Source organism: Pteropus medius, unplaced genomic scaffold, assembly GCF_902729225.1.
Source record: "Pteropus medius unplaced genomic scaffold, Ma_sr-lr_union100, whole genome shotgun sequence".
Lineage (NCBI taxonomy): Eukaryota > Metazoa > Chordata > Mammalia > Chiroptera > Pteropodidae > Pteropus > Pteropus medius.
In genome coordinates, this window is record NW_024343126.1 from 74,386 (window position 1) to 101,896 (window position 27,511).

The 27,511-nt window shown below is 39.9% G+C and overlaps 1 pseudogene; it reads right to left on the bottom strand.

Annotated features, from left to right (window-relative positions):
* Positions 1–1,146: 1,146 nt before the first annotated feature.
* On the bottom strand, positions 1,147–27,511 carry LOC120606077 (ubiquitin-like modifier-activating enzyme 1; annotated as a pseudogene).

Here is a 27,511-nt window from a genome sequence, read left to right on the forward strand (position 1 = left end):
ATAATTACGAAAAAGTGCGTGAGCTGGAAACCTCTGCACTTAATCTAGATAGCTAGCACTACTGTAAATAAGACACCAGGCCTAAGCCCGTCTGCCCCTTATGTCTCACAGTCCATCTTCAGGGAATCAGATGAATCTCTGGGACAGCAGGCCAAAGAGATGGCCATTAGGAGGCAAGGGCATATACTGTGTCTAGGGGCTGGAGCTGGCCCAGTTGCAGCTTGGGTTGGCAAAGGTTATGACAGGTGAGGTTCAGGGGCAGCGTGAGCTCTTCCTAAAACCCAGGATGCACTGGAGCTTTTTCACTTCAGGTCCCCTGACAGCAATGAACCATGCTTATAAATGGTCTGGGAGCACCAAGTGAGATGGGATACGATCAAACTCAATCCAAAAAGGGGTTTAGAGGATCTAAACTTTGAGACAACAACAAATGCATGTGCTAGGTACCAAGCACCTGAAAAGGACATTCAATCCATTTACTCCTCCACTTAACAGCATGTTATTCCTCTACTTATATATGGAGCATCAGAGGCACAAAACAGAAGTGACGCAGACTATGCACATTGGTCAGAATGTGTTCAGACCGTATGCAGGTTCAGAGCTCTACTACCTCTCAAAACAAATATGGCAAGGAATTGGAGGGAAAGAAGGTAGAGTAAAAACCTGAGTCAGATTTAAAACATGTGTAAGGATGGTCCTATTCTGTGGTCCACTTTTGTCACATTTTCCCCTCATCAGTGAGGACAAGAGGAAAAGGCAGTAAACCCCATGTTAAGGAGAACAGTAAGAATTAATCTTCTTGGTCTTCTAACTTTGGATTTGGGGCAAATTTCATGCCTCTAGAGTGGGGATGAGCACTTTTGAAGGATGATAATTTAAATCTACAGAGATACAGGAACCCCATTCCTTCACAGAGACAGATGGATGTGAGCTCTTGCCAACACAAGAACAATGCAAACTCAATGAACTATGCTTTATTAAGAATTCTAATTCTAAACAGTAGAAGGCAACAGCAGGTTAAAAAATTTAAATAAAATTTTTAAAAAGGATGTAAGACTTATGACCTGGCTGAGCTCAGCTTCTGCCATAGCTACGAGGGGTCTGCCAAAAAAGGCTTCGGATGAGGACCAGGAGAGCAGAGGGGGCTCAGCAGAGGGTGTAGCGTTTGTAGGGGACCTCAACATCCTCGCCGCTCTCATTGCTGCAGCACATCTCAAGCACCAGTGCCCGCACGTGCTGGCCCAATGTTTGTTTGATCACACAATTAATGATTTCTGTAATTCTAGGATGAGAGAGAAGAGGGTCAGGGAGATAGAAAGCAGGCAAGAAAGGACAAATGGCTAAAAGAAGGGAGGGGAAACTGAATAAGAATGGTGTAGCTAGAAGTTGAGGCTCTCACCCCACCACACAGGGACCCCTCAGACTGTGCAGTGGACAACTCACGGCTGATCCAAGCATTCCTTTTGTCTGGTGGCTGGCATGGAAAAGGAGTAGAGCATGAACACTCCTTGGGACAGCATGGTGATCTCCAATTAATGTTCTCTCTAGAGATGGTGGGAAGGAGGAGGGATAACAGTGTCACTGGGATGATGAGTACTAGTCACCTGCATACTCCACCCTCACAGCACCAGGGTAGTGAATAAAGAAGGGGCCTTGGCTTAAAAGAGTTGAGGAACTGTCTGAGGGTCATCTCTTCTTAGGTACAGGCTGCAGCCCCTGTACCTCAAACGATCCCACAATGTGCACTCTTGGTTATTGTACTGTGGAACAAAGCACAAGGGAGTACAACAGGGGCCATCTCAGATACTTTTGCCCCAATCAGCCAACTTGACGTTTGAAATTAGATCAATCACAACGGTATTTTCTTTAAAGGTTGTTCCTCTTGTGGCCCCATTTCATCATGAGTAACGGACACTTTTATAGAGGCAGACAAGGTCCCACACTGCAGAGAATCTGCTAATTTCTTTAATCACCTCCCATACCCTTTCCCTTCCCACTCAATATCCCCTATCTGCTGGCCCTCTCCACATCAGTTCCAATACATGCCAGCTACTTTGTCTACATTCCAAAATCTTTATGACGAATTAACAAACAGTATACTTAAAGGACAGATAACACAACTGTACAAAGCCTCACCTGCATGGTGAAGACTACAGGCAATTTGAGATACACACACACACACACACACACAAATACAGACACAGCCTTATTCATTGATGGCTAAGACCAACAGTTTGCTCTCACCTGGTGGTGAGGCATAGCAAGGGGCTCAGAGAAGGCGAAGAAGGGCAGGGCCAGGTTGATGAAGCTGTTCTTATAGGACTCAAGCTGTTGGTGTGCTGTACCACCTTGTAGAGCTCCAGACACACAAGGCCAACTACAGCTGCTGAGGTTGTGGCAATGGCTGGGATGATCTTGCCTGCAACCAGCTTGCTCTGTGAGACAGAAGGTGACCGGGTAGCCATTAGAGATCTTTAGGAACTACAGATGTGAGAAGAAACAAGCCTGGAAATGACTGAAAGATGATGTCTAGATAATCATTACTTTATATTGGTCTGCGAAGGGAATATCATAATTTTCTGCTCAGAGGCTAGCTGCAGCCACAATGAAATCCATGTGGAAGTTGCTGTCATCATCTTGTTATGAGTGGAAATGAAGTGAACTTAGGGGAGACAGGGTTAGAGGAAAAAACGGATTCTTGCCTACTGGAGAGTATTTTCCATGTCGGGTACTTGACATGGAAAGGCAAATTCTCCCTTAGACCACCAAAGGTAATCACTGAGCAATGCGGCAGGCCTGTAATCCCCACACAAGCCTAGGATACCTCAGCCTACCCTACTCTGCCAAAGGGTACTCCCTCCTAGCACCTTCTCAAAGTTGACTGGGTACATCTTGAACCCAGAAAGCATCTCTGGGTTGGGCAGCATGACCTTGAGCTCCTGTAGGCGGGTATTATCTTCAAGGATGAGTGAAACATCGGTCCTTTAGGTCCTATCCCAGGTCAGGGACTGAGGCCAAAAAACAGAAACCCAGGGTGGCCAGAGTTGTTCAGGCAGATAAAGGATTTGAAAAGAAGAGGATTTGCAAAAGCATAGTGAGGACGAGAAAAGGTAGAGCAAGAAAAACCCTAGAAAAGACAGAATTTGAAGAGGCATCTACAGACACTGGAGAACAAAAAGAAAGATATTCACAAAGAGTAATGTAGACAACAGCACTATTCACAGTACCTAAGAGGTGAAAGAAACCCAGTGTTCACTGACAGATGAACGAATAAAGCAAATGTGCTACGTCCATTCCATGGAATGTTACACAGCCTTTAACAGGGAAAATAGTCCTGTTACTTACAACACGGTTGGACCTGGAGGGCACTATCCTTAACTAGAATCAGAAAGACAAGTACCACATGACATATCTGTAAGAATCAAAATCACAGAGACAGAAAGCAGAATGGCGGATGCCAGGGCTGGGGTGGAGTTATTGTTTGGAGTTATTGTTCCACAGGTAAGTTTCAGATTTACCAGAAAGTTCTAGAGCTCCATTGCACAACAACGTCAATATGCTTAACACCCTTGAGCAGCACACACGCAACTGATTAAGATGGTACATCCTCCATGTTTTCTTAACCAAAAATTTTGAAAAAGTATGTAGATGGAGATATAAAGGTAGGAGACCATGAAGAATAATGAAGAAGAGGGAGACAGAGAGACACAGAGGAACATACAGGAGGAAACAGGAGGGAGCTATAGGGAGGAAGATACATGAAGAGGCACCGGGTCGAAATGCGGACAGGGAAGAGAAGAGAAATTTGAAAAGGTAGAAATAGAAGAAAATCTGAAGTGGGCGACCAATGAAAGAATGCTGGAGATAAATCCAGGAATGGTGAAAGAAATGGGAAAATACTGGAAGAGGAGACAGCCAGATACAGAGAACATATAAGTATGAATTTGGAAAACGAAATAAGGAAGATAGGGTGAGGAGAGGAAAGTTATAAAGGGGAGGAAAGAAAACTATACAGAGAGAAGATCAAGTGTAGAGGGAAACTTACAGAGCATGAGACAGAACAGCAGGTTGAGAGAGAGGGACTCTCTTTAATGACTACCTGGTCATCATCTGCTTCTCAAAATTGCTGTAGAGTCTTTAGGGTTTTCAATATAGAGATCATGTCATCCAGAAATAATGACAGTTTGACTTATTCATTTCCTATTTGGATTCCTTTTATACTTTATATCTTTCTCTTGCCCGATTGCACTTTCTAGGACCTCCAAAGTTATATTGAATAAGAGTGGTGACAGTGGAGAGCCTTGCCTTGTTCCTGATCTTATACGGAAGATTTTTAGTTTTTCATCATTCAGTATATTAGCTGAGAGTTTGTCCTATACGGCCTTTACTATGTCAAGGCGCTTTCCTTCTCTACTGATTTTGTTAAGGGTTTTGATCTTAGATGGATGCTGTATCTTATCGAAGGCTTTTTCTGCATCTATTGATATGATCATATGATTGTTTTTTTTTTCATTTGTGTAAAAATGTGGCGTATCACATTAATGTGGTACCATCTCTGTGCCTCTGAGAAGCTTACTTGATCATGATGTAAAATCTTTTTAATATGTTGCTTTATTCAGATCGCAAGTATCCTAATTTAGAATTTTTTGTGTCTATGTTCATGAGAGATACTGTTCTGTAGTTTCTTTTTGTGTTCTCTTTACTAGGTTTTGATGTCAGGGTAATATTGGCCTCATAAAGTGAGTTGGGAAGTATTGCATTCTCTTTGATTTTTTGGAAGAGTTTGAGGAGAATAGATATTAAATGTTCTTTGAATGTTTGGTAGAATTCACTGGTGAACCAACTGGAACTGGACTTTTACTTTTTCGTAGATTTTTGCCGATCATTTCGATTTCCAAACTGCTGATCAGTCTATTTAGATTTTTTAGTTCTTCTTGATACAGTCTAGGAAGGTATATTACTAAACACTGGTCCATTTCTTCTCAGTTATTAAATTTGGTGTCATATACTTTTTCATAGTATTCCGTATGATCCTTTGTGTTTCTGCGATGTCTGTCATAATTTCCTCTCTTTTCATCCCTAATTTTGTTTACGTGTGTCTGTCCTCTTTTCACTATAGTGAGTGTAGCCAGGGGTCTGGCAATTTCTTTAAGTGTCTTAAGGAACCAGTTGTTCGTTGCATGTTTTTCTATTGATTTTTTGTTTTCAATTTCATTTATTTCTGCTCTTATTATGATTATTTCTTTCCTTCTACTAAATTTAAGCTCCATTTCTTTTTCCTCTTCTAGTTTTTAGAGATTAATGTTAGGTTGTTTATTTGGGCTCGTTCTCGTTTTAGGAGTAGGCCTGTAATGATATGAACTTTCCTCTTATGACTGCTTTTACAATGTCCTAAAAGTTTTGATATGTTGTACTATCATTATCATTGATTTCTATGTCACTTGATCTCTTTATTTCATCTCTGACCCATTTTTTCTTTCAGTAGTATGTTGTTTAACCTCCATGTATTTGTGGTTCTTCCTGCTTTCTCTTTACAGCTGATCTCTAGGTTCAAAGCATTATGATTGGAGAATATGGTTGGTATAATTTCCACCCTCTTATATTTGTTGAGGCTATCACTCTGTCTCAGTATATGGTCAATGCATGAGAATGTTCCATGTATCTTAGAGAAGAATGTATAAACAGCTGTTTTGGCATGAAAGGTTCTGTAAATGTCATTTGTATCTAATTGATCTAGTGTGTCCTTTAAAGATATAATTTCTGCATTGATTTTCTGTTTCTGTGATCTGTCCATACCCAACAGTGGTGTATTCAGATCCCCTACAATGATGTTTGCTCTGTTTCTCTTTTTAGTTCTGTTAGTAATTGCTTTGTATATTTTGGGGCTCACTGATTGGGATCATAAATATTAACAAGTGTTATGTCTTCTCTGTGCATAATTCCCTTTATCATTGTAAAATGTCTCTCAGAATCTTTCTTTATCCTTTTTATTTTGAAGTCTATTTCGTCTGATATTAGTAATATTACTCCCGCTTTTCTCTGAATGCCATTTGCTTGAAATATCGTTTTTGACCCTTTCTCTTTGAGTCTATATTGTCTTTGGAACTGATATGTGTCTCCTGGAGGTACCATATGTTTGTGATTTGTTTTTTGATCCAATCTGCAACTCTGTGCCTTTTATTGGTGAGTTGAGACTATTAACATTTAGGGTGATTATTCAAATATGAAGTCTTCTTTTAGCCGTTTTATCTTTTGCTTTCTGGTAGCTCTGTGTTTCCATTGGCTCTTTTTCCTAGTGTGTCTGTTATGTTTGTTTATTTGTTTGTTATTTTAAATTTGATTAGATTTTGTAGTTTTTCCCCTCTAGTCCTTCTTTTTTTTATGTTATATACTTCAGTTCTAAATCTTTGGCATGTGGTTATTACAAATATGTAAAGGACAGTTACATATATACAATCATCCATTTTCTTCTGCGTATGCGTTATGTCCATTCGCCTTAGAGAATCTGGGTCTTTGAATCCTCCTCCTTTCAGTCATTGTTGTCTCAATTTGTCTCGTGTGCTGAACATTCATTACTATCTTACTAAAGCATTTCTCTTCTTATTGTTTAAGCTTATAATGCCCTGATCTTAGTAAGGATTGTACTTCTCTGTTTCTATCGTCTTGCTAGTCATTTTACTCCTAATTATGTTTTTCTTCTTTTTTTTTTTTCTTTTTTGTTTTTGGTCATTTTATTTTTGATGAGCTGACCATTTTCTATATTTCCTGTAATGCAGGCCTCTCGTAGTAGAGAATTCACTCCATTTTTGCATGTCCGGAAAGGCTTTATTTCTCATTCATATCTAAAGGTGAGCATAGTTGAGTACATTATTCTTGGCTGCTATTTTCTTTCACTTAATAGTTTGAATATTTGATTCCACTCTTCTCTGCTTGTAAGATTTGGGCTGAGAAATCAGATGATAATCTAATGGGTTTTCCTTTATAGGTTACTGCCTTCTTTTTGCTGACTGTCCTGAGAATTCTGATTTTGTCATTGTACTTTTATAATTTTAATATAATGTATCTTGGAGAAGGCCTTTTTGGGTTGAGATAATTGGGTGTTCTGTTGACTTCTTGAAATCCAAACTCCAAATTGTTCCTTAGATTTGGGATATTCTCATCACATACTTAACTGAAAATTCTTTCTAAATCCTGCTCCTTTCACTCCCCTTTGAAAATATCCATTATTCCTATGTTTCCTCTCCTGATGATATCAGCTAGTTCTTGTATTTCCCTTTCATGATTTTTCTTTCTTTGGTTTCTCTCTTCTTGCTTCTGATTTATTTCTAGATTTCTGTCTTCAATTTGGTCTATCCTCCATTTGGTCGAGTCTATTTCCCAAGCTTCTGCTTCATTTTTTGCCTCTTGCAGTTCTTCATTTAGTTCTTCATCTCCAGAAGTTCTATGTATTTCTTTTTGAGGGTTTCAATCTCCTTGCTAAAGAACTCATTCTGCTCATCTAGTTGTTTTTTCAATTCCTGAAATTTTTGATATGAATTGTTTTGGATCTCATTAAGTTTTTTCAGAAGTACCATCCTGAATTCTCTGTCATTCACGTCTCATATTTCTATGTCTGTAAGCTTATTTTCTTGAGCTTTTTCTCTTTCTGTCTGAGATAACTTGTCACCTTGGATGTTCATGATGTTTAATGGACTATTTCTCCTCCTGGGCTTTAATGAAAGTGTATGCTGTTTTTTTTGTTTGTTTGTTTGTTTGTTTGTTTGTTTTTTTCCCAGAAAGAAGATTTATTATGTAGTCTCTCTTTAGCCTGTTTCAAAAAAGATGTTTTTTTCTTTTGGTTTCCAGTAGGTGGTGTCTATATTTTTGGATCCCTGTTTTATATAAAGTCTGAATAATGCCATTATTTTTAAAGAGATTCAATTACGCTCTCTATCTTCAGTCTCTGTCAGTGTTGGCGACAGTTTCCATAAAGTTTGCTCAGATTCCCCTGGGGCTCAACCATTTGGTCTTGAATGATATGGGTGTAGGAGTCTAGGTTGAAGAATGGGATCTGCAGCTAAGCCTCATGTTTTGCAGCCATGACTGGTAGTAATCAACTCTTTCTTCTCTGCCATCCCCACTTCTCTGCCATCCCCACTTCTCTACTTTCTGCCCTAATGCCTGTGCACTACTGCAGGACATGTGGAGCTCACAGATCTCCCAAGCAGGGCTGCTCAGGGAACTCGCCACAACTTCTCCTCTCCTCATTCCTCCTACAGGGAGCTCCAGGTGGAAGCTCATTTGTTTTTCCCTGTCAACTACCTGACTGAAGGGGTTCTGACCTGTAGTAGCTTTTATGCACAGAGATCATGCTCAGATGTGCCAGTGAGTGTTTGGGTGTTTTCCTTTGACTTTTAGATGTTTAGCTTATTATTATTTCAAGGAGGAGGAATCTAGGACATTTCTCACTCTGCCATGTTTCTGATGTCACTCAATTGTATCTTTTCTTAATGATGCTTTGGAGTTTTTTACTAATATAGTAGGAAACCTAGCCCTTTTTCAGGAAATTTAAAGAAAATATTCACAGTGTAGTTATACAGTGTATTTTTACTTACTGCTCTTTTTAAATTAAATACATCAGGGTGACATTGACAAATAAAATCATGTAAGTTTTAAATGTATAATTCAGTAATAAGTCATATGTGTAATACACAGTGTGTTCACCACCCCAAATCAAATCTCCTTCCATCATCATATATATCTGACCCTCTTTACCCTGACCTACCTCTCTCCTCCCCCTTTCCCTCTCTTGACAACTGAACTGTTGTCTGTGTCTGACTCTCTGTTTCTCTTGGTTGTTTCTTGCTTTCAATTTTATATTCTACAAAGGATTGAGATCATATGGTTCCCAATCTAGAAGGGGGATCGTGGGGTCATATGCTAAATCTATTGTTAATATTTTGAGGAACCTCCATACTGTTCTCCAGAGTGGCTGTACCAATTTACATTACCACCAGCAGTGTATGAGTTTTCCTGTTTCCTCACAACCTCTCCAACACTTGTTATTATGTGTCCTGTTGACAAAAGCCATTCTAACAGGTGCAAAGTTGTATTTTTGTGTTTATGATTTGCATTTTGCTATTAGTCAGTGAAGTTGAGCATGTTTTCAAGTGTCTGCTGGCACTTTGTATGTTTTCTTGCAAAAAATGTCTATTCAGGTCGACTGACCATTTTTTAAATTTGATTTTTTCTGTTTTTGTGTTTGAATTGTACGAGCTTTTTATATAGCTCAGATACTAGCTTCTAATCAGAGACATTGTTGGCAAATATCTTCTCCCATTCAGATGGTTGCTTCTTTGTTTTGTCGATCATTTCTTTTGCTCTGCAGAAGCTGTTTAGTTTACTGTAGTCCCATTCATTCATTGTCGCATTTACTTCCCTTGTTTTTGAGGTCAAAGCTAAAAATCCTCTCTAAGTCTGTTTCCGAGTTTAGTACCTAGGTTTTTTTTTTTCTTTTTCCTCCTTGTAATTTATTGTTTCAGTTGTTATACTCAAGTGTTAGATTTATTTTGTGTTAATTTTGGTGTATAGTGGTAGACAACAGTCTTGTTTCATTCTTTTGCATGTGGCTTTCCACTTTTCCCAGGACCATTTATTGAAGAGGCTTTCTTTTCTCCATTGAATATGTTTGACTCCTTTTTTTTGAAAATCTTTTGCCCATATACATGAGGTTTTAGTTCTGGACTCTCCATTCTGTCCCATTGGTCTGTGTGTCTGTTTTTCTGTCAGCGCTATGCCATTTTGATTATTGCCACTTGGTAGCATAATTTGAATTCAGGCAGAGTGATACCTCCAGCCTTGTTTCTTTCTCTCATAGTTGCTTTGGCTCTTCCAGGTATTTTGTGCTGCCATACAAATCTGATTATTTTTGTTCAATTTTTTAAACAATTTTATTGGAATGTTGATGAGGATTACATTAAATGTGTATATTGCTTTGGTTAGTAGGTCACTTTAACTATGTTGATTCTTCCAATTCATGAACACAAAATATATTTCCATTTCTTTGCATCTTCCTCAATTCCTTTTAATACTGACCTAGCATCTTCTGAGTGTAGGTCCTTCAATGTCTTGTGCTTTATTCTTATATATTTTATTATTTTTGTTGTGATTGCAAAAGTAATTGTTCTTTTGATTTCTTTTTTCTAAAAACTCTTTATTACTGAATAAGATTACTGTAGATTTCTGTACATTGATTTTGGATCCTGTAGCTTTTCTGTATTTGTTTATAGTTTTTTCATACTTTTTTAGTGAAGTCTTTAGCATTTTCTATATAGAGAGTCGTGTCATCTGCAAAGAGTAACACTTTGACTTCTTCATTCCCAGTTGGGATGCCAGTCCTGTCTTTCTCTTGTCTGATCCAGTGATTTTGATAGCATTCTATTAATCCTACAATGCTCTGGTGGTTCTAAGTGCATCCTGTGGGTAAAGGTTGGCCCTTGTCAACCATGCACTTTCCACTGGTCTTAAGTGCTTTGTTCATCTGATAATGCATTTGTGATTTTGAGTGGCCCCTTATGGCTGTTCTGGGTGGCCCCTGCTTACCCAGAAGACCATGTGGTGGCCTTCAGCAGCCCCGGTTACTTTGAAAGTGCTCTGGTCATCCTGAGTGCTACCATGTGGTCCTGAAAAAGCCCTGTTTACCTATGTGCCCCCAGTGTTACTGAATGCCTCCTGGTGGTCCTGGGTACCCATTTTCATCCTGAGTATTCCTTGATGTTTCTGAGAGTGTCATGGTGGTCATGAGCTACACCTGCTTGTCCTAAGTGCTCCCTTGTTGTCCTGAATACTTCCTAGTAGTTTCCTTCTGCTAATCTGGAAAGGGCCCTTGTGGCCTAGAGCTACCCATGTGTTTCTGCTAGTGCCCAGGTGGTTTTGAGCCATCTTGATGCATTTAAGTGTTACCAGGTGATAGTCTTGATAATTGCTTGTTCTTCCAGAGACTCCCCTGGTGATCCTCACAGCAAACTGGTGGTCATGAGTGTTCACCTATCTTTGCTGGGTGTTCCCTGCTAGTCCTAAGGTACCTATAGTCCTCTCAGGTGTCCCTGTAAGTACTTAGAGACCTCGGTCTGTCCAAGAGTGCCCTGGTGGTCTCGAGTGACCCATGACTGTCCTAGGCCCCATCCGATTGTCCTGGTTATTCCCTGTTTGTGTTCAGCATCCCATGATAATTCTGATAGCTCCTTGGTAATCCTGAGGGCCCACCGCTGTTTTGATTGCATTCTCATTGTCTGGAGTGCTTCCTTAGTTATCCAGATATTGACTTGCTGGTCCTAAGCATCCCTTTTTGTTTCTTGCTTTCTTGTTGGTGGTGAGTGACCTCAGTGTTGCTGATAGAGCCCTGATTGTCCTGAGTGACTTCTGTATTCTTGAGCATTTTTTGATTGTTCTGGATGCCCCCTTGATTTTCTTGGTGCTCTTCCATGGTCCAGATTGTTCTCTTGTGATCATGACAGCTTGTGGCAGTCCTAATAGTGCCCTGGTGTACTTCAGCTCCCTCTATATTAAAGAGCATCTCCCAGGGGTCCTGAGTGCCTCTGCATTGCGCTGGGTGGTCCCAGATCTACCTGAATGTCCCATTGTGGTCCTGAGGAGCTCTTGTTAGTTTTAATAGCTTCTTGGTAATCCCGAGGGCCATCTAGAGTTTCTGAGGGCCTCCAGGATGTCCTAAGATCTTACTGGTTGTCCTGAGTTTTTCCATATTTTCCTAGGTTTCCACTTTTCTCACTGGAGTGCCCATTGCTCATTTTGAGAGCAACTTGGTAGTGCTAAATATGCCCTGGTCTTCACGAGTGTCCCTTGGTGTTCTTGAGCACCTCCTATTGTCCCAAGTACCTCTGTTATTTCTGAGCACCCCCTAGTGTTCCTTCTTGCCCTTTGCTTGCCCTTCTTGCCCTTTGCTGAGTACTTCCTGGTGGTACTATTAGTAGCTTATTGGTCCTTCACACCCCTTAGTGTTTCAGAGTGTCCCATGACAGACTGGAGAGCCTCCTATTGGTCCCGAGAGTGCCCTGGTGATTGTGATAGCATTCTTCTAATCTGTGGATCCCCATCCCCTGGGCCAAGGAAAGGTACCTGTTTTTGCTCTGTTAGGAACCAGGACACACAGCAGTAGGTCAGCAGCAGGCAAGTGAGCAAGGCTTCATTTGTACTTGCAGCTACCCCCTAGAACTAGAATCCCTGCCTCAGCTCCACCTCAGATCCACAGGCTTTAGATTCTTTTAGGTCACCTGTCCCTGGTGCCAAAAATGTTGAACATCGCTAGTCTAGAGTGCAACCTCAGAGTCCTTATAGTGCCCTTCTTTTGACAGCCCCTAATGTTCAGAGTACCTCTCATATTTCTGAAAGCCTTCTCACTGTCCTGAGATCCCCCTGTAGATCATGCACACCCTTTGCTAGTCCTGAGCAAACTCTGGTGTCCCTCAGTGCCTCATACTGGTTCAAAGTGCTGTCCTGTTGTCCCAAGTGCTTTGTGGTGGTTATAAGTATCCTGGTGGTCCTTAGCTCTCCTGTTGTTTCTTCATGCCCTCTGGTGGTCCTGAGTGCTTTGTTAATCCTGATGGTGCAGTGGATGTCCTGAGTGGTTCCTAGTGGTTCTGGACAACTCTTGGTTGTTCTGTACACCCAGCAGTGTTCCTGGGAACCACTCAGTGGTCTTGAAAGCTCCCTAGTCATGCTGAGAGCCCCTGGTTTTCTTGAGCACCCCCTAGTGATTCTGATTGAGCCTTGGTTTTCCTGATCATACCCTCTTGGATCTGAGCACGTAACTAATTATGCTGTTTGTACTCTGCTGATCCTGAGTGCACTCTACTTGTCCTGAGTCTCTCCTGGTTGTTCTGAGTGTTCTCTGTTTTGCAGAGTGCTTTCTGGTAGAGCTGATCACCTGCTGGCATTCCTGAGTGCTACCTTTTTGTACTGCTAGTCCTAAGTTTCCCCAGGTGATTCTGGGTATCCCTGTTGGTCCCAAGAGACCCTGGTATTTCTGATAATGTTCTGGATGTCTTGAACACTCTCCGGTGGTTTTTGATATTCCCTGCTGGTCCAAAGTATTCTCTGGCAGTCCTAAAAGTCTCCTGTTTATTCTGAAGCACACAGGATTTCTCAGTTCCTCCCGGTAGTTTTTAGTGCCACCTGATGGTTCTGAGAGCACGTTCTTTTCTGATTCCCACCTGGTGTTCCTTAGCACCCAGGTGGTATTTGTAGCTGCCCGTTGCTTGTCCAGATCGTTCCTTTGCCATCCTGAGTGCTCCCGGTGGTCTTAATAGTGTCCTGGTTATTTTTAGTTCTCTCATTGCTTCTGAGTGTCCCCTTGTGGTTCTCAGCACTTTTTGGATCTGATAGTGTGGTAATGGTTCCGAGTGTATCCTAGTAGTCCTGAGCATCCCTGGTGATGCCGGGACCCTCTGGCTGTCCAGAATATGCTATATTGTTCTTGAGCACACCTGTTATTCCTGATTGTTTCTCAGTGTACCTGGATGCCCCTTGCAGTTCCTGAGTGTGTCCTGGTAGTTGTGAGCTCATTCTGAGCTCTATTTATGGAGGTGAGTGCCCTCCTACTGTTTCTAAACGACTCTTGGTCATCCTGATAACACCCTGGTAGTCCTGCAAACTTCCTTTTGGTGCTAGTTTTCCGTGGACGTCCTGGCTACTGGAAGCAGTCTTTTGAAACCCCTAGTGATTCTGAAACTCCCTTGGAAGGTTTTCTCGCTCTCTGGGTGTCATGGATGGCTCCTTATGGTCCAGAGCATTCACTGGTTGTCCTGAGAGATCTCTTCTCATCATCATAGCATCTTGGTTTTTCAGAGAGCCACTTGGTGAATTTTAGCATCATCTGGTGGTGCCGATAGTGCTTTGGTGATTTTGAGTTTCACCTGGTATTCCTGAGAGCCTCCTGGTGAATTTTGGTTCCCCTTCTTGGTCCAGAGTACTTCCTATTGGTCCTGGTTGTGACCCTGGTGTTCTTTAGATCTTCTTCGTGTTCCTGAGTGCTTTGTCTGTCCTGAGAGTACCATGATGGTTCTGAGTGTTCTCTGGTAGTTCTGAAGCCCCTAGTTGTTTTCAGTGCTTTCTAATTATCCCAAATGATCTCTGGTGTTCTCCGACCTACCCTGGTTGTGCTTAGAGTGCTCTGGTCATTGTGAGTGCTTCCTGTGGGTTCTGAGTGGCCTCTTGTGTTTATGAGTAATCCCAGTGATATCCAATGCCCCTTGGCTTTCCTGAATGTCCCCTCCTCATCTTTAGTGCTCTTTGGTGATCCTCAGTGCTCCTTGGTGGTCCTGAGCACGCTGATGGCCCTGCGTGGCCATTTTCTGGTTCTTAATACCCATGTTTGGCTTGAGTGATCTCTGGAGGTCCTGAGCAGCTCAGACCTTCTGTCTCTGATAGGAAGGTCTGTGTCTGTGCTCACACTGCCCCTCATTACTTTGCACACTGCTATATGGCAATGTCTTCAACTCTCAGGCTAGTCCTTTTCACATACGGTTTGTTCTTGGCATTTTCCCTAGAGTAGATGAACTGGTATAGTATGTGCTACTTCCATCAATATTAATAGAACTTCTGTCCTGGAGCCAAGGGTGTCATTGTCACCAAGGTTGAATCCAGAGACTACACAGGAGAATCATCAAGACCACCATCCCTGACAATGTGCACCATGTTCCTCCAGACATGTGCAAGGCTATACCTTGCACTGGATGACTGTAAACATAGAGCAACTCTCACACATTCTCTGTTTTCTTCTGCCACAAACTTTTACATGCTCAGTTTCTTTTGTTGGAGAACAAGAGACAATTTTTTTTTCTTAAAAATAACAAGGAACATAACTAAGCCCACAGTCCGTGTAGCATCATCTGTATGAGTCCAGATCATGGAAGGCACTTGGGAAACCCTAGGCTGCACTTCCTGTCCCACAGCTGCAGGGTCAGGTCTTGGCTGGTTTCCATTAGCCGAGGGTCCCTATTTGCAAGTTCTTCAACTATAGACAGAGTTTTGAGCTGGGCACCTACAGAGAAGGCAGAGTCCCAGAGCAGGTATGAGAGTCCTGTGGCAGTTTGGTGGCCAAGAGAGCACTAGAAAAGTATGACTTTTTTTAGACGTACTGAGTTTAAAGCTCCGTATCCATTTTCTTTGATTTTTATGTATTCACAGAAATCACGAGAAGTATCATCATTTTTACCTCCATTTCATGGGTGAACAATAGCTAACAGAACCACAGAGAGTTGTTGTGGTGTCAAGAGCACATGTGTGGTAAGAGTGAATTCATTTGTCTGTCCCTGTGCTCCTCCCCCCTGGTTCTCACTGTTCCCTGAGCCACCACCAGGCAGAGCGGGGCATGCCCAGTGAGGTGCAGGTCTGCTTTCTGTGATGAGTGCGTGTGTGATTTGCTTCCTCTTAGTGCTTACTGAGAAAATTTTCAAAGAATCAGGGTCACATATATATATTTCAGGTGTGTGACTCATCTGTAGTTTCATGGCAGTATCTGTTTCTCTTAACTTTGTTTCTCTTCCGATGCATACATTTTTATTTCTACCATTTTTACTGTGGTATAGCTAAGGTAGTTGCAGTCAATGTCAGTATAATAAACTACACATAATGAAAATTTACATTGGATGAGTACTGGTATGTGTTCACCTGTCAAACATCACCACAAGCAAATGGTGAACAAATTCATCACCTCAGTCCTTCTTAAGTTCTTCTGCAATTCCTCCCTCCACTTTATCACGCCTCCCACCCTGTGCCTAGAAAGCTCCTATGTTCGTATTGTTTCCTCACATTAATTTTTATCTTTTAGAGTTCATACTAATGAAATTACATAATACGTACTAATAGTTGATTGTCCTCTCAGCAGCATGATTGTAAATGTATATTATGGTGTGACTCAGGCTTGCGAAGATTTAGTACTGAGTCTTATTCTCATGTGTGTGTACACCACACTGTGTTACTACTAAACTGCTGATGGGTGTTTGGATTATCCCCAGTTTCTGGCTACTACAATGAGAGATACTACACAGCTTGTGGATGTAAAGAGCTGTGGAAATGTTCTTGGCAGTACAACATTCCAAGGAACAATAGCAAGAAAGCCAGACTAACTGCAATTCAATAAATTCTTTCAGCAAATCTGATAAGCAAAGTCATAGAAAGCTACGAACCCACTCCTGATATTCATGTCTCTGCAGTAGGAAATGCTACAAAGCATCAGTTTGCTTCTACGGCAGATATCACAGACCTAGAAAGGTCAGAGGTTTAACTAGAAATATTTAATCATTCCCAACAGTCAGTGTGCTAAGGTCAGAGTGTAAATTTGCCAGGGTGCAAAGACTGAAGGGGATACCTACACTCTTGCTGGTTTCTCCAGGATTGGGAAGAATCCATACCCTTTCCCACTCAGCTAGGTGGCGGTCTCTGGGAGAAAATCAGCATCCACTAATTGCACGTGTCCACGTCCCCTTTTCTGAGCCAACTGTTGTGCAAACATCAGAAAACGGCATCAGAGTAAACTGGTAGAAAACCACTGCCTGTGGGGGACAGCCTGCTAAGATCACTATCTATCATGGGGGCAGGGCAGGAACATGTGTCAGGTTGAACACCTGTTCTTGGAGGAGAGATGGGAACAACCCAGACCCAGGACACATCCCTGGCTGAGAACAAGACTCAGTCAAAGGTCAGGTAGAGACACTCTCCCAGCCCCATTACCACATCAACAACCATAACATAAACATGAGGGTGATGCAGCTGGGAGAGCAAAAGCAAATAGATGCTCTGTGAGGAGAACAGAATGTACAGACTCCACACCAAGGAGGAAACTCAAACAAGGAATCAGAGGAAAAATGGAATTCTCTAAAGACGATAAAAGAAACCAGTTTCAACAGTAGTCTCCAGGGCAACGAAAGCCCGCAGGAAGAGCCCTGACTGGATTCACAGAGACATTCACAGTGAAAGGCCAGTAGGAGGTACCGGGAGATCATGTCCCCACAAATTAATTAATTGTGAACATGACATAATGACACCTAACACAAACATGAGAGTCCTGATGGACATATTTTCAAAGTGGCATTCAAAATGCTGCTGGTTGAGATGGCAGAGGAGATACATATTGTCTTTGTCTTCTATCATAACCACATCAAAATTACAACTAAACTACTGAAAAAAAAAACCCTTCATTTAGAGTCGCCTGAAGTCTGCCTATAATAGACGTTCTATTAAAATATAGAGACTGGTAGGAAGGGTGGAAATACAGAACCGGTCGCACATCCACATGTTTCAGCTAAAAACTGGGAGAGATATTTCAGCTGTGAGGGACCCCCCTAAAGAGTGAAGGGTTCTAGCCTCCACAAAGCTCCCCCAGCCCAGAAAAATAAGTTTCCACAAGTTCTGGTTATGAAACGATTGGAGATTGCTGCTGAGTGAGATGGAGGGAGGCTGGAGTGCAGGCAAACCTCTTAAAGAGCCCACACAGAGACTTACTCATTGATGGACTCACTTTCTCTGAGTTTCAGCTCTGGAGTAGCAGCTCAAAAGATACCAGAGACTTAGGAGGAGAAACAAACTTATCTAGCTTCATGGCAAGGGTTGGAGGGGAAGCTGCCTCCCAGACTGAAGCAACTGTGCTGACAGAAGACATAGTTTCTTTGTTGAGCCCTCCCTACATCCAGCATGCTGATGCAGGCAGACACGATATCTGAGTCCTCACCAGTAGATAACACCCTTGAATCTGCTCTAGTGATTCCCTAAAATCCAATATTTAGTGGCAACTAAGTTGCTTACAGTGGCTTCTCCTTGTTCATGATGTAGACTTTGCCTGTCCTTGTTCATGATGTAGACTTTCCTAAAACCCCTCAGAGATTCACAATGACATATCCTATACCTCTTGCTAAGAATCCCCAAGCCCAGCACTACTAGCATTGGCCTTCATTTGCAGCTTATTATCTCCCAGGCACCTCCAGCCCAGCACAAGTGGCAACTATGTTCTGGAACTTCATAGCTCATATCAAGTAGCCACAGGAAGGCCACTGGCAGGAGCTGAATTTAGACTGCAACTAAGCCCCTCCCAAGAGACTTCAGAACCAACATGCCCAATGGCCAGGTTCAAATCACACCAGAGCAACTCTCAACCACCTTTACATATGACACATCCTAAGGACAGAAATGGTAGGCACCAGTGTCCCGCTAAATCAAATTCTCCACAGGGTCAGCTCATGCACAATAGTTCCTCCAGTGCAGTCGTGGCCAGTTCTCACAACCAATCAGCCGGAGGGTCAATCTATTCCATTTATGAGCAAATAGAAAGCAAGAACAGGGGAACACACACAACCCCCACATGGGACGCAACTGGAGCTCCCAACTCAGATGGTCAGAAAAGCTACACCAATAAGACCCACAGGACACCTACAACAGAAGGCCACTCAGCAAAGACTGGGAGACCAAGCAGCCCTCCTTAATCTATAGAAAGATACACAGGGAGACAGTAAAAATGAGAAGACAAAGAAACATGTCCCAGAACAGAGCTCCAGAGAACTAATTAAACAAAATGGAGACAAGCAATCTTCGAGATGCAAAATTCAGAGCACCAATTATAAAAATGCTCAGTGATCTCTGTACAAAGCTCAGCAAAAATATAGAAAACATAGAAATGGATATGGAAAAGATCCAGTCACATAAAAAAATAACCATTGACAAATAAAACATACAACAACCTAAATTAAAATACTTTAATGGGAATAGACAGTAGAAAAGAAGACACAGGAGACTGAATCAGCAATTTGGAAATTAGGTAGCAGAAAACACACAATTAGGACAGCAACACAAAACTAATAATTCAAAAATAAGGATGATTTAAGAGGCCTCTGGGACAACATCAAGAATACCAACATTCTCTCATAGGGCTTCGAGAGAAAAAAGGAAGAGAGCCAGGAGTTGAAAACCTTTTGGAAGAAATAACCTCAAGAAAGCTTCCCAAACAAGTCCAGAAAGTGCAGAGAGTCCCAAATAAGGTGGACCAAAAAGACCTACACCAAGACACGTATTAAAATTCCAAAAGTTAAAGACAAAGAGAGAATCTTCAATACAGCAAGAGAAAAACAGTTAGTTATCTACAGGGGAGCTCCCATAAGACTATCACATGATTTCTCAAAAGAAACATTGCAGACCAGAAAGGGATTAGCATGAAATAGTCAAAGTGATGAAAAGCAAGGACCTACAACCAAGAATATGCTACCTAACAAGTTTATCATTTAGAATCAAAGGATAGATAAAGTGCTTCCCAGACAAGAAAAAAACTAAAGGAGTTTTTTACTCCTTTACATACATGCCAGTATTACGGAAAAGAAATTTTTTAAAGAAGAAAGTGAAGAAAGAAACTATAAATATAAATAATAAAGTGGCAATAACTACACATCTGTCACCTTGTCACTCTCCTTGAATTGTAAGTGAAATGCTCCAAAGAAAAGACATTAGCGGCTCACTGGATAAGCAAACAAAGGCCTTACATATGCTGCCCACAAGAGATGCACTTCAGATGGAAAAACACACACAGACTGAAAGTAAAGCGATGGGAAATATGTTTCATAGAAATGGAAACAACACCGAAAAGCTGGCATAGCAATCTTACATCAAATGAATGGGTATTTATTTTCAAAATCCTAAAGCAATAATTCAAAAAGATTAAGGCACTCTTCTGTTCACTGAAGCATTATTTACAATAGTGATCATATGGAAACACCTTAAATGCCCACCAATCCAGATTTGAGTAAAGAAGTGATACACATATATAACAGAATATCACTGGACCATAAAATAGAATAATATCTTGCCATCCTTAACTGCATGGATGGACCTAGAGGGTATTGTGCTGAGTAGTACAGAGGAGATGAAATAAGACAAATGCTGTATGATTTCACTATATATGGAATCCAAAGAAAAAGTAAACAAAACAGACACAGGCTCATTGATAGAGAAAATGTTTTGATCATTGACGGATGGGATGAAGGGTTGAGGAGGATGAGAAGAGGGAAGGGATTAAGGAATACAAACTGGTCATTACAAAGTAGTTATAGGGGTGTAGAGTACAGCATAGAGAGCATAGTTGAAAATGTTGATAACTGTATATGATGTCAGGGGGGAGTGGCTTTATTGGGGTGATCACTTTGCTAATTAATGTTTTATCACTATATTTTACTCCTGACTTTAATATTACACTTATGTCAACTATAAATTTAAAAATTAAAAAAAAATCAAAGTGACATTTGTGTGTAACACAAATCTAAGGTTTGCTAAACAGTGAATTAAAAATTACTTTGGTTACTATGTTTAAAAGGTCAAAGGAAAGCTAAACAAACCACAGGTAATTACAGCCGGATAATGGAAGCTAAAAGAAAGAATCAAATAGAAATGAGAAAGTGGTGACAACAAGAAGAAAACAACAGAAAAATTAATAAACAAAGCTATCGACAAGCTCAGAACTAGGTTAGGCAAAAGGGTAGCAGAGACAGTAAATTTGAGCATGTCAGAAGTTACACAATCTGAAATTCAAAAGGAAAAACATGAGAAAAAGAAGAGAACATCAACACACTGTGGGGCTCAATGAAATAATGTGCTGTAAGAATAATTACAATCTGAATAGGAAAAGAAAAAAAAGAAAGACTAACCATTGACAAATAAAACATACAATAAAAGAGATAAAATAATTAAATAATAATTGGCCAATGAATTTTACAAAATTAGAGTCAGTCCTCAAACAAAATAAACTCACTCACACACACACACACACACACACACACACACACACACACAAATAGTATTAAAACTGCTGAAAGTCAGAGACAAAGAGAAACCTTGAAATAAGATCAAGATGAATAGATGAGGACTCTTTTTTTTTACAAAGAAATGGTGAAAACAAATACTGCAATCTTGTCAGAAGCATACAACCTCAAGTTGTGTATTTATACTGTTGAAAAAGGGCATCACAACATTCTGAATCTTGTCAATGTATTTTTAAAATGAAATCAAGGATTGCATTAAATGTGTGGGTCACTTTGGGTGGCACGAGCATTTTAACCATAGTAAATCTCCTAATTCATGTACTCAGAATATCTTTTCATTTTTGTGTGACTTAAAAGAATATTTTATCAGTGTTTGGTATACAAGTCTTTCATCTTCTTTGAAAAGCTATTTCTAATATTTATTCATGTGGGTACTATAGTAAGTGGGCCTTTTTTAAAATTTCTTTTTTAGAAGTTATTATTAGTGTACAGGAACAATTTTTTTGTAGGTTGATTTATATCCTATAATGTATTGCATTTGTTAGTTTTTTGTGGTCTTTATCAATTTGTACATGTAAAATTACGTAATTGTGAATAATTTTATTTCCTTTCTAATTTAAATGTCTTTTATTTCTTTTTTGTGATTATTAGAAGTTTTATTTTAAAGTCTGATTGTAATAACAAAGTTTAGAGCAGGCATCCAAGGTAGGTCTTTGAATCTGTAAATAATTTTGTGACTAGAAAATCCAAGGGGACATAGAAGATGATGTAATGTTATGGAAATATCTAGAAACATGGCAATCATCAGGTTGTTCCCTGTATCTGAGAGTCTGGTTCTGGTTAGTTTGTCTCTTTTGTTCTTCAGATTCTATGTATGAGCGAGATCATATGGTATTTGTCTTTCTCTGACTGACTTATCTCACATAGCAGAAGACCCTCTCAGTCCATGCATGTTATGGTAAATGGTAAGATTTCAGTTTTTAAAATAGCTGAATAAAATTCCATTGTGTATATGTACCATAAATTATTTATCCCATCATATAGTATAGACATGTAATTTGCTCTCATATCTTGGCTATTTGAATAATGTTGCCATGAACAGCGTTTGGGGGGAGGGGATGGAAATTTTTTGCAAAATTCTGATCTGATTTCTTTTGGATAAACATCCACAAGTGCACTCGCTGGGGCAAAGGGTAATTCAATTGTTAATTTTTTGAGGATCTTACATGCTGTTTTACATAGAGACTGTACCATTTTGCAATCCCACCAAGAGTGTATGAGGACTTCCTTTCTTCCACATTCTCACCCACATTTGTTTGTTATCTTGCTGTGAGCCTCTTTACCTCATCTTGCTTCAGACTCTTTGAACTTCCTGGACTTGTATGTTTTCTTCCCCAAATTTGAAAAGTTTTAGTTCTTATTTCTTCAAATAAGCTTTCAATCCTTTACTCTCTCTTACTCTATGAAGGAAATGTTATGCTTGGTGTCATGCCAAGGTGATTTAGGGTTTAAGTTTGACTTAAGGTTATGATTAAGCTGAAATTTAGAGTCAGTGTTTAATTTAGGATTAGACTAGATTTAGCTTTTGTAAGAATATCTGTTAATAACAAAACAAGTACTAACAAGTGTTGAAGAAGTTGTAGGGAAAAAGGAACCCGCATACACTGCTGAGAGGAATGTAAATTGGTACAGCCATTATGGAAAACTATATGGAGGATCCTCCAAAATTAAGAACAGATTTACCATATGACCCAGGAACCTGTCTTTGGGGTGTCTATCACCATAATTTGAAAATATTTTTCTGTAAAGATGTATATGCCCAATATTCATGGCAGCATTATTCATGATGGCCAAGACATGGAAACAACAAAAGTATTTTCGATAGATGATTGAATAAAGAAGATTTGGTACATATATACAATGAAATATTACTCAGCCATAAGAAAAGATGAACTACTGACTTGGCAACAACATGAGATCACCGTGCTAAGTGAAGTAAGTCAGATAAAAAATATTGAGAACCATCGGATTTCACTCACGTATGGGATACAAAATCTAAAGCAACACACAAACATAAGAGGAAACTCAAGGGCACAGACAACAGTTTAATGCTTACCAGGGGGAAAGAGGAGGGAGAGCTAGATAGGGAAATAGGGGGTCAAAATTTGGTGGTAGAAGGAAATTTAACTTTGAGTACTGAACACAATGCAATATACATGTGTTGTATTGTTGAAGTTTGCACTTGAAACATATTTGATAGCATTAACTGATGTCAACACAATAAACATAATTTAAAAAAATAAAAAGAAACAACATTTAGGAACAAAAATTAATTGATGCAATTCAAAGGCATTCAGTATGTTTATAATAGTGTGGAATTGTCATCTCTATTTAGTTCCGAGACATATTTGTCACCCTAAAGAAATGTATTATCCATAAGTAGTCATTGCTATGCTGTACTTTACATCCCTATGACTATTTTGTTACTACCAATTTGTTTTTTAAATCTTTTCCTGATTTTCACCCAGCACCCTAATCCTCCTCCCTATCTGATAACATCAGTTTGTTCTTTGTAGCTATGAGTCTGCTTCTGTTTTATTTGCTCATTCACTTTGTCTTTAGATTCCACACATAAGTGAGATCATGTGGTACTTGTTTTCCTCTGTCTGACATATTTCGCTTAGCATAAAAGACTCTTGGTCCATCTATGTTGTCCCATTGGGTTATAATTAATAAAACTGTAATAACTGTGTATGGTATCAGGCAAATACTAGATATAGTGGGTGATCATTTCATAAGTTACATAAATGTCTTTTCACTAAGGAATTCAAAAACTTATTTCTATTCCTCTGGCTCTGTCAGTCTGTACTCTACTTGCTTGAGAGTCACCTGGAACTGATGATTGACTTCCAGAATACAATGAAAAGGCTGTAATTGTACTTTTTAAAGTGTAAAAGACAGGGACCTGTTTCTTGCCCACCATCTATTGGCTTATTCTGATAATGCAAATCAGCTATATTATGGAGAAATCCATGATACAAAGATTGAGGATACCTTATGAAGAATAGGCATTGAGGAACTGAGGTTCTATACCCACAGGAAAAGAGACTTGCAAATAACATTTGAAGCAATTTTGTAAAGAAAGGCTCTAACAGTCAATCCCTGAGATAATTCCTGATGACTAGAGAGAGACTTTCACCGGAAAATCCAGCTATTCTATCCTCAGATACTTGACTCTCAGAAACATTAGGTAACAATGGTTGTATATGTAATTTTATTCTGGCTTTATCAAAATATAAGACAATTTGTTACTTGTATTTACATTGTACAATTCAATGAACATGTTTTCAATTATAATCGTTTGTTTCAGTTGTACATCCTAGTGATTAGAGGTCCAAATGACTCCGAAATGATCAATCCACTAATCTAGTAACTTCCTCTTCCCTTACATATTTATTACGACATTGTTAACCATCTGCCCCGTGCTACATTCTACATCTCCATATCTATGCTGCAACTATCCATTCATAACCTCTTAATCCATTTGCCTATTTTTTTTTTCTATTCTCCCAAGCCCCCTCCAATCCGGTAGTCCTCAAATTTTCTCTTTGTTTAATATTGCTGTTATTATTCTGAGTTTATTACTTTTTTTTGTTACTGTTTATTTTATTCTTTCGATTCCACATGTACTTGAAATCATGCGATGATAGTCTTTCTATATTTGATCCACTTCATTTGGCACAATACCCTGTAGGTTCATGAAAGCAATATCTTTTTCTGTCTCTTTCTCTTTAGACTGTGTGTGTCTTTTAATCTGAAGTAAGTCTCTTATGGGTAGCACATGTAGAGGTCTTGTTTTCTTATCCATTCAGCCAGTCTCTTTCGTTAGAGCACTTAATTTTTTTTTCCATTTGAAGCATTTGTTATTCCTATTCTTTATTCCTATTTTTGATACATGCTTTTCTTCTTAAAGAAGTCCCTCCAACATTTCATGTAATACTGGTTTGGTGTTGATACATTCCTTTAGCTTTTATTGACTTGGAAGCTCTTTATCTGTTCTTCAACTCTAAATGATAGGTTTTCTGGATCAGATATTCTTGGTTGTGGATCCTAGGTTTTCATCAGGTTGAATATTTTGTGCCAAGCCCTTCTGTCCTGCATAGTTTCTTTTGAGAAATCAGCTGCCAGTCTTCTGCATACTCTCTTATAGTTCGGTAACTGTTTTCTTTTGCTACTTTTAAGATTCTGTCTTTGTATTTATCCTTTGTCATTTCAATTAGGATATGTCTTGGGGTGGGCCTCTTTGGGTCTCTGTTTCTTGGGACTCTTTGAGATTCCTGGTTTGTACGTCTATTTTCTTCACCATGTTAGTGAAATTTTCCATAACTATTTCTTCAAATAGCTATTCAAATTCTTGTTTTCCCTCAGTTACCCCCATGGCATGGATATTTTTATATTTAATTGTGCCCCCTAGGCTCCTTAGATTATTATAGGCTTGGCTTCTTTTTTCTTGCCATTCTAATTGAGTGTCCTTGGCTTCTTCAACCTCTAAGTTGGTGGTTTGATCTTCTTCTTTATCCACTCTGTTCATTCCTCGTAATATGCACTTCATCCCAGATAATGTGTTCTTTATTTCTGACTGGTTCCACTTTATAATTCCTATTTTCATATTTATGTTTTTTATTACTTTGTTAAAGTTCCCGGTGAGGGCATCTCTACTACTCCTAAATGCACCGAGCATCTTTATAAACAGTGTTTGGGACTCTGCATCTGTTAGACGCCTTCACTCCATTGATCCTGGAGCTCTGTTCTGTTCTTTCACATGATTTTGCTTCTTTGTCTTCCTATTTGGCTGCCTTTCTGTCTGTTTCTCTGTACTAAGCAAAGCTCCTAAGTGTCCTGGTCTCATTAAAATGGCCTTGTGTGGTAGGTGTCCCATAGCATAGTCCTGAGAGGGTTTCAGCTGCAGGCCGAGTTTAGTCCCAGCTGAACTTGGGGCCATTCCAAGGTCACCTGTTAAGATTCAGCAAGCAATCCACAGATGCTATGCTTATAGTTTCCTCAAGAAAACATACCAGAAACCAAAGCCAAGTGCCACTAGTATGAATCTTGGCCCTGCTGACCAAGAAACTCCTAATTTGTCAAGGATACAACTGGATGTGGCTTGGGTGGGGTCACAAATTGAGGGATGCAGAGTTTCAGGGAGTCCTCTGAATAGAGTGACCTATGTTATCTTGTTTGATGATATCTCAGCTATGGCGGTGCTGCATCCACATATTTCTATCTGTGAGAGAGTCTTGCCTCTAGCTTTCACTCTGAAAGCTCTCTATCTCCGTCTAAGTTTCTAGTGCCCACCACAGAGCTGACCCAGAGCTGGTGCCCAGGCGGGGCAGGCCCATCACCACAAAAATCCTCTCATACACATGGCCCTGTTATGAAGTGTCTGCAGCTGCCAGGTGCTGCAGCTTCTGTCACAGTCAGCTGCTCAAGACAGGGCAGCATCACATCCTGGCCACGTCCTGCCTCCTCCCGTTGCAGGGTGATTTCTTATTTCTCTCCCTTGTTGTAGGGCTTCTTCATCTAGATCCCAAGGAACTTTGCTTGCTGTTTCTTCATGTTTCTCTCACGACTTTGATTTGATCTCCTGAGGGATGAACAGAGCCCCATCATCTAAGACATTCTTTCTTCATAAATATGAATATTATTCTTAAAAGAAAATCACAAAAACATGTAATTCATGCTGACACGTGTCTTTTACACTTCTTACCTTCACTATCCATATTCACCTTTTCAATAAGTCAAATACATATTACCTTATAAACATCTGAGTCACCTTCATTATTCTTCACTAATAACAATAATGCCTCTTTTACAAACATCACTTTATTTACCTTGTAGGGGAGCATTATTCATTCTGGAATAATGCTAAAATGATCTATGGGAACACAAATAGACACTTCTAACTTCATTTTAAACTCTTTAAATAGTCACCAAATAACACCAAGCAGTATCAAACCAAGGTCTCCAAGGTCAAGCCAAATCTGATCTCTATTTACTCCTTGATTCATCTTTTACCAGAATCCCTGTATGCTCCTCTTCTCTGATTACATTACGCGTTCAGCTTTTCAAACTGTCAAACTGCTTCCTGCATGAAAAACACTCCTGCTATCATCATTAAAATTCATGTGAAACTGCATATCTCATTTGCATCATGCTTTCTTATGAAACTCTTCCTTGATGCCCTAACTAGCTTAAATTGCCTATGTAGAAGTCTTCATTTTTCTTCATTGAACCTATCACAAGACAACTTTACTTTCTGGCATTATTTCAGGTGAGCATACCTTGGAGGCATTGTAGTTTCAGTTCTAGACTACTTTGATAAAGTGAATATTACAATATAACTTCATTTTTTTTTTTTTTGGTTTCCCAGTGAACATAGAGATATGTTTATACTCTTCTATAGTCTACTAGGTGTGCATCAGCATTATGTCTGACAAGGCAATATGTGTACCTTAATTAAAATAATTTATTGCCAGCCAATATAATCCTTTTGCTAGTGGAGGGTCTGTCCTTGACGTTGATGGCTGTAGACTTATCAGTCTGAGTCTACAGCCAATCATAATCCTTTTGCTAGTGGAGGGTCTGTCCTTGACGTTGATGGCTGTAGACTTATCAGAGTGGCCGTTGCTGAGGCGTGGAGTTGCGATGACCACTGCCAT